We start from the raw sequence: 6,500 nt of genomic DNA, 5'->3' as shown, positions 1-6,500 counted from the left end.
AAACAATACAGCCCAAAGGAAGAAGCACTGTTCCCTTTTTTTGTTGTCATTCTTAAGACATTATAACCAGATTTCCCCACCTTGACATGTCTGCCTCTGTCAGTGACTAAGAAAGTCTAAGCTGTCTTTCCCTTTTTATAGCCTCAGTACTTTACTCCTGACCCCAGGGATGTGGGTTTTCCCTTGCCCTGAAAACCCAATTCACTTTGCTGGGATACATGAACTAGGGTGTCCTATAATTCAGTCCAATTCCAACACTAACCTGAGTGTAGACATCACAGGTTAGGGTCTCAGTCCCAGGAGACTCCCTGCATCCGTCCTTCATATGCTAATTACCAGCTTGTCTTGAAGTCTCCCTTGGGTATAAACCGGATGTTCTTATGTTACTTTATTCAGATTTGAAAGCTTGCTAGAGCAGATCATAGCACCTAATGATAATTGACTACAAAGAACATGTTAAAGAATACAAAAGAGACACATGAAGGTGTGTGTGTGTGGAGGGAAAGAGGGTGATAGACAGAGAGTCAAAGGGACAGGGAGACAGGCAGACAGGCAGACAGACAGGCAGGCAGGTAGGCAGGTGGACAGACAGAGGGAGTTCCTAGAACAGGAAGTTTTATCCCTTTGTAGTATGGGACACACCATGATGACCCTGGCAAGAAGGAAGGTGCTTCCTTCTTAATCATTGGGAAAGTCCCGTAACCTTTTGAGTTTTGTATCCATTAAATAGTGGTGAAGGTAGCCATCGGGTAGACGTGCAAACATTTCCCTCTACAGACCAGTTGTCCTTTGATTATTCAACATGCAAATGCACTCCTCACTGTGACACAATATCACATCACAAGGGTCCACATCACAAGGGAATAAAGACATTGGAGTTCATGGATTCAGAATGCATGGGCAGTGAGTGAAGTAGAATAGTGGGGTGGCAGGAGGGATGGCATGGCTGGGCAAAGCTGGTCATCTCATGGTGGCCAGGAAGCAAAGAAATGAGGGGTCGGGAAGGAGACACTGACAAGAAATACCCTTCTAGTGCATACTATGAGGGACCTACTCTGTCAGTAAGCCTTTCTAGTTTCTAAGCCGCAACTATAAACGCTAGTAAATTACCAGTCCATACCAGGCAGTGGTGGTGCATACCTTTAAGCTCAGTGCTTGGGAGGCAGAGGCAGGTGGATCTCTGTGAGTACAAAGTCAACCTGGTCTACAGAGTGAGTTCGAGGCCAGCCAGGGATATACAGTGAAACTCTGTCTGAAAAAAAACCAGACAAAAAACAACAAAGGAATGAACAAACTAAAATAAATGGGTCCTTAAATGGGTTTATCAATTGATTATCAGAACCCTCAACTTCCAATCACCTCTCAATGACTGGACCCAGAAGCAGAGGACCAAGTGTTTCCAGTGAGTTTGGGGAGGTATTTTGTAAGACCGCTAGAGCATCGCCCTGGCTGAGTCAAGCTGGTTCGGCTGCCACAGAGTTTTCAGGCTCTGAAGAGATGAGTCTTTCAATAGAAGAGTTTATTCATTTAATAGTGAGGTGGGTATCCCCAAACTCCAGTCTACCTCCTAAGGATAAATTCAGGGAAATCAGGGAATGAGGTAGGGAGAGATAGGAAAGTGATAGAGCCTGAGATCTGCCCAAATATGCACACATCTCACAACTCTTCAGAGAACACACATTCAGAAAATGCCATCCATGTTTTACAGATCTCAGGATACAGTTCTGTCCCTCCAACTCAGAATATGGCCGTGAGGATGGTTCTGCAAGCCCAAGTGAAGGAGTTCAGGCCTTCAATCAGTTTGAGTTAGTGAAGGCTATCTCCAGATCTCTACAAAAGCAAGCAAACAAATGAACATTTTAAAACAACCATTCCCAAGAGGAGAATATATGAGTGGTAATGCCTACAGTTCCAGGGTCTATCACACTGTGCTTGCTAAATGAGTTTCCTCCCATATTTTTAATTGGAAAAACATTTTATACAGTGCATTTTGATCATGTTTTCCCTTACTCAGTTTCTCTCAGCCCCTCTCCACATTCCGTCCATTCAACTTTATGTCCTTTTTCCTCTCTCTCTTAAAACAAAACAAAACCACACAGCAGCAACAATAAAACAAGACACACACACACACACACACACACACACACACACACCCCACACACACACCACAAAAGTAGAAATAAAAATAAACAAAAGAGCAAGCTTTACAGGTAGCCAACCAGAGATGACCACTCAGTTTATAACCAATTAAAAGTCTTTCTTCCAGCCAGCCGGGGCCACTCCTAAGTATTCAGGGACCTAGGTAAGACCCTGAGTGTCCAGAGCACAGTGTTTCTGAAGGTAGAGATCACTCCCTGGCATCTTGCTCAGTAGCAGGGGCTTAACAGAAGCAAGCAGTAAGCTAAGCTAAACTGTTAGCTGGAGGGGACTCTGCACATCATGTAGCTGTTCTTCTGGCTATGTTGTGGGTTATCTTTTCTTTTCCCCTTCTCCACCCCTCTTCTTTTACCTATTCAACCACCCCCCAAACACTAGGTAGGAAAGAAAGAAGGATGGAGGGGAGAGAAAGAAAGAAATCCCCGAATAAATTCAGAGGTAGGAAAGGAGTGACGATATCATTCCTGCTGACTAGAGGCGTTGAGTTCCGTAGGGCAAGTTTGATCTTTGTCATCAGGACATCTAAATTCTTCTTCTCATCTCTTTGCACATGACTACAGCAATTGACAGCAACTCATCGACAACCAACTCTCTCAAAATTCCACATGTCACACACTCACAGAAACTATCTGAGGCTGGCAAAACCACACCTCTGCTAGAGCACGAGGCAAATCATAATCAGCTGCTGTGAAGCAGCCCCATACCCCACACGTGGGATTAAAATGAAAACACAGTTTTATAGTATTTCTGTATTTTGAAAGAAACCAAATTCTCACTACACAATCAGGCAGTTTAACAGAAGCTAAGGTAAGTTAGCTGGGGCATCTTGACCTTGGCTTCTTAGAATAGAGTTTGGTAATTTCCATGGGATTCTCCATCAGGGTCAAATTCTAGTTAGACCTGAATTAGCCTCAGCAAGATTACAAGATGAAGGAACCTTTGCACTCTTGGTCTGACCCAAGACCGATAAAACACAAACTGCTCACCCAAAGCAGAACCTGTTAAATGACTTCTAACTGCATTCGTGAAACCAAGCAGCTAAAGGCAAGAGAAGCTGAGGAATGTGTCCAGGTTGCTCTTGAGCTTCAAAGGAAAGGAGGGGCCCTGTGGTTTTCAAATTGAGCCAGGAGGAGAAAGTGACTCCTGCCTCTTATTAAAAACTTAATGTTAATTACACTATAGAGACTCAAGTCATAGGACTCTTCTTTATGTGATCAAAAACAATAGGAGGAAGTTTTACTAAATACTGTATCATTGCAAAGCAAGACTTTTTTATGCTGACATAATGGACCTCTGTGTCCCTGCTCACAGAACTGCATATACTGGTGTCTGTCTCTTGTAGAATCCTACTGTGCTATGATTTATCATGGTTCATTGTTACCAAAAAGGAATACAAACTGTATGCTTAAAATATATATTATCACACACACACACACACACACACACACACACACACACACCTCTTACAACACACTTTGAGAGTCAGGATGAACCAGAAACCTAAGCAACTTAGCTTGTGGCAAGGGCCAAAATTCTGCTGAGCTTCCTGTGAGACCACCAAGACTGGTAGAACTGGAGTCCTCCATTGCCAGCACAGAGTTCATCTTGCCACAAGCCGTTTGGCTGGCAGTGTTTTGTTGTGACATTATATCATGGTCTCCTCTTCCAGAGTTTCAAAAAAGATGGTGGTCATAAGTATCCCTCGTATTGTGACTTTCTCCCTATTGGGTCTATCTCATAAGGGTCCTGTGGCACTTAGGTGGGAAGAGGATAGAACAGGACAAAGTCATGGGTCATAGGCCCCTGTTCTCCTTTCTATCATCTCCCTTCTCATCCATAATCTTCTGATCTAACAGGAGCTAGCCTTCTCTGTGAAATCTAGGATTTTACATTTCCCCTTTTCTTTTGACATAGTCTCATAGCTCCATTCTTCTGCTGTAGGTCATCCGCCCTGTCCCATGGGTACAAATCTACGGTCTGAGCTGTCCAGAAGTGACACCTGATAAGAGAATAGAACCGTGGAATGTCCTGGGGTTAGATTACCTTGCCATTCTCCTGTTATTCCTTAATCAACTACATACAACTGCTAATCCCACGCAATGCTCTTAAGAGCATGACCAACCGGTGTTGTTTAGTTTTGTATTGAATTGCTCCTCCATTCGGAAAGAATTCAAATCATGCCAACCAACATGCTTGGAGGGTATAGGAATGCTTCCTTTGGTTAGCAGTATAGCAGTAACCGTGCCAGCAGAGAAATTACAAAGATTCCTGGCATATCACATGATACCACACAGATATACATAATTTTAATAGCTTTGCTGCCAGTGAAAATATTTTTCAATTAAAATATAAAAAACTGGAGAATAAATTCAGCCTAAACGGCTTGTTTTAGAACCTACACATGACATAGTGTAAAAGAACTCTTCTGGTTTGCACACTGGGGACTAACACTGGTCACCTTATGAAATCACCGCCCCTAGGTTTAACATTATTATTTAGAACACGGGCAGAGAGTGTACTTGAAGGTCTTTTGGTAAAACTGAAGAATAGCACCATATATTGCTAAAGAAGGATGGGGCAGGCTCAGGTTGTATGGTTCTTTTAGAAGTTCAGTCCTGGAGGAGAGAGCCTAGCTGAGCAGAGAAGCCCCAGTCCTGTATGGTGGGGAACAAGGAGGGAGAAGGGACAAAGGCACACGTACATATTCCCACATATGCACGCACACGCGCGCGCACGCACGCACACACACACACACACACACACACACACACACACACACACACACACACCCCTACCTTCTTCTCCACCTTGGCCCCTCTTAGTTGGGTACTTCTCTCCATACTGGAGCACAGCTTTCCCCTTAGTTAACCCTTTCTGGATACACCAGCAACAACTAGAGGTGTATTTTACAAATGTCAGAGTTTCTGCATTCAGTCAAGTCAGTGAGAGTGCTACAGCGACAGCAAGTGTCTGGTGTCCCCCTCACTGTTATCTAAGATGGCTGGGGGGTCCTTTAACACCTTGCCCATGGATGCAAATGACCACATCCAACCATTATGTAAAGGACTGGGGAGGGAGTCTGCCCAAGACCTCTTCACTTCCACAAGTGCTAAGTTTGAACCCAGGAAATACACAGGACAGGCAGGTGCCTCGCTAGGATGCCCTTAAAGTCAGGAGAGTATATTAGTAGACAAGCACCAGCCTCCCTGTGACAGGTCCCTGATGTGCTCTGTGCTGCTCTGTGGAGGCCCCTATTTTGCTTCTTGTGACCTTCTATTTATTCCTTCTAGCAGCAAATAGAGCCTTTCAGACAGTTCCCCTGTCCTTGGATGACCTAAAGGCGCTTGCCTCACCTGCCAGCCACTGCTTTTCAGTTGTCTTCTCCCCTTGCCATCCCCCCACCCCCATTTTATCACACAGAGCAGCTGAGTTTCTCTGCCACAGGCTGAGCCTCAATCAATCGGGACGGGATCTGTAATTGGTATCTGCCACCACTGAGGTGTTCTGTGGTAGACAGATGAGCCAGAGTCCAGGGTGACTAACACTTTCCTCTTCTGCTTCTGTCCTCTAACTCAAGTGTTCATGCAGCTCAGGACAGGGTAGTGGGCAGCCAGACCTAGCATGCTTTCCCGGATGGTGAGGGGTTTAGGCAGGCAAAGGAGATAAGGCCCAGAGAGTACTGGGTGGGAATGGGGTAGGGTGATGGGTGGCTTTAGGAGCTGAGCTGAGAGAAAGTTACCCCAAGCACTTTGTACAACCTCAAGCCAACTTGTCAGAATGGATTTGATGGATATCGGGAGGATCCTGGGTCACAACAGGGTTCCCACAGTGCAGGGGCAGGAAGTTTAATAATCAACAAGACTTGCAAGTTACTAGAATAACCTGGGGAACTTGGGCTCCAATTTCATCACTTAGCAAAGTCATTTGATAAAATTCATGAGCTTTTTTAGTTTTAACCAAGAACACAGGGAAGCATATTTAAACATTTTAAAGCAGGATTTGGGGGGCACGTGTCTGTAATCTCAGTACTTGAAAGGTCAAGAAAGGTCTCAAGTTTATGGATCAACTGGGCTACCTTATGACTTCAAGATCAGCCTTGGTCCAAATGGTTAGAACGTATCTCAGAAAACCAAACCACAGCTTGGAAAACTGCTAGGGAATAGAATGCTTGCAAGCATAGTGCAAGGCTCTGGAATCGATCTTCCAGCTTTTCAAGTCTGCTTTATCAATTTATAGCACCCCACTGGTGTGTTAAATATTATGAAAACCATCTTTGGCTGAAGATCTAAGTTGCCAACAAAAATATTTTGCCTCTGGCATAGAAGAGGATTTTAAGTTTCCCC

Source organism: Rattus rattus, chromosome 13 (genome assembly GCF_011064425.1).
Source record: "Rattus rattus isolate New Zealand chromosome 13, Rrattus_CSIRO_v1, whole genome shotgun sequence".
In the NCBI taxonomy this organism is placed as follows: domain Eukaryota; kingdom Metazoa; phylum Chordata; class Mammalia; order Rodentia; family Muridae; genus Rattus; species Rattus rattus.
Note: the sequence above shows the minus strand (reverse complement) of the source record.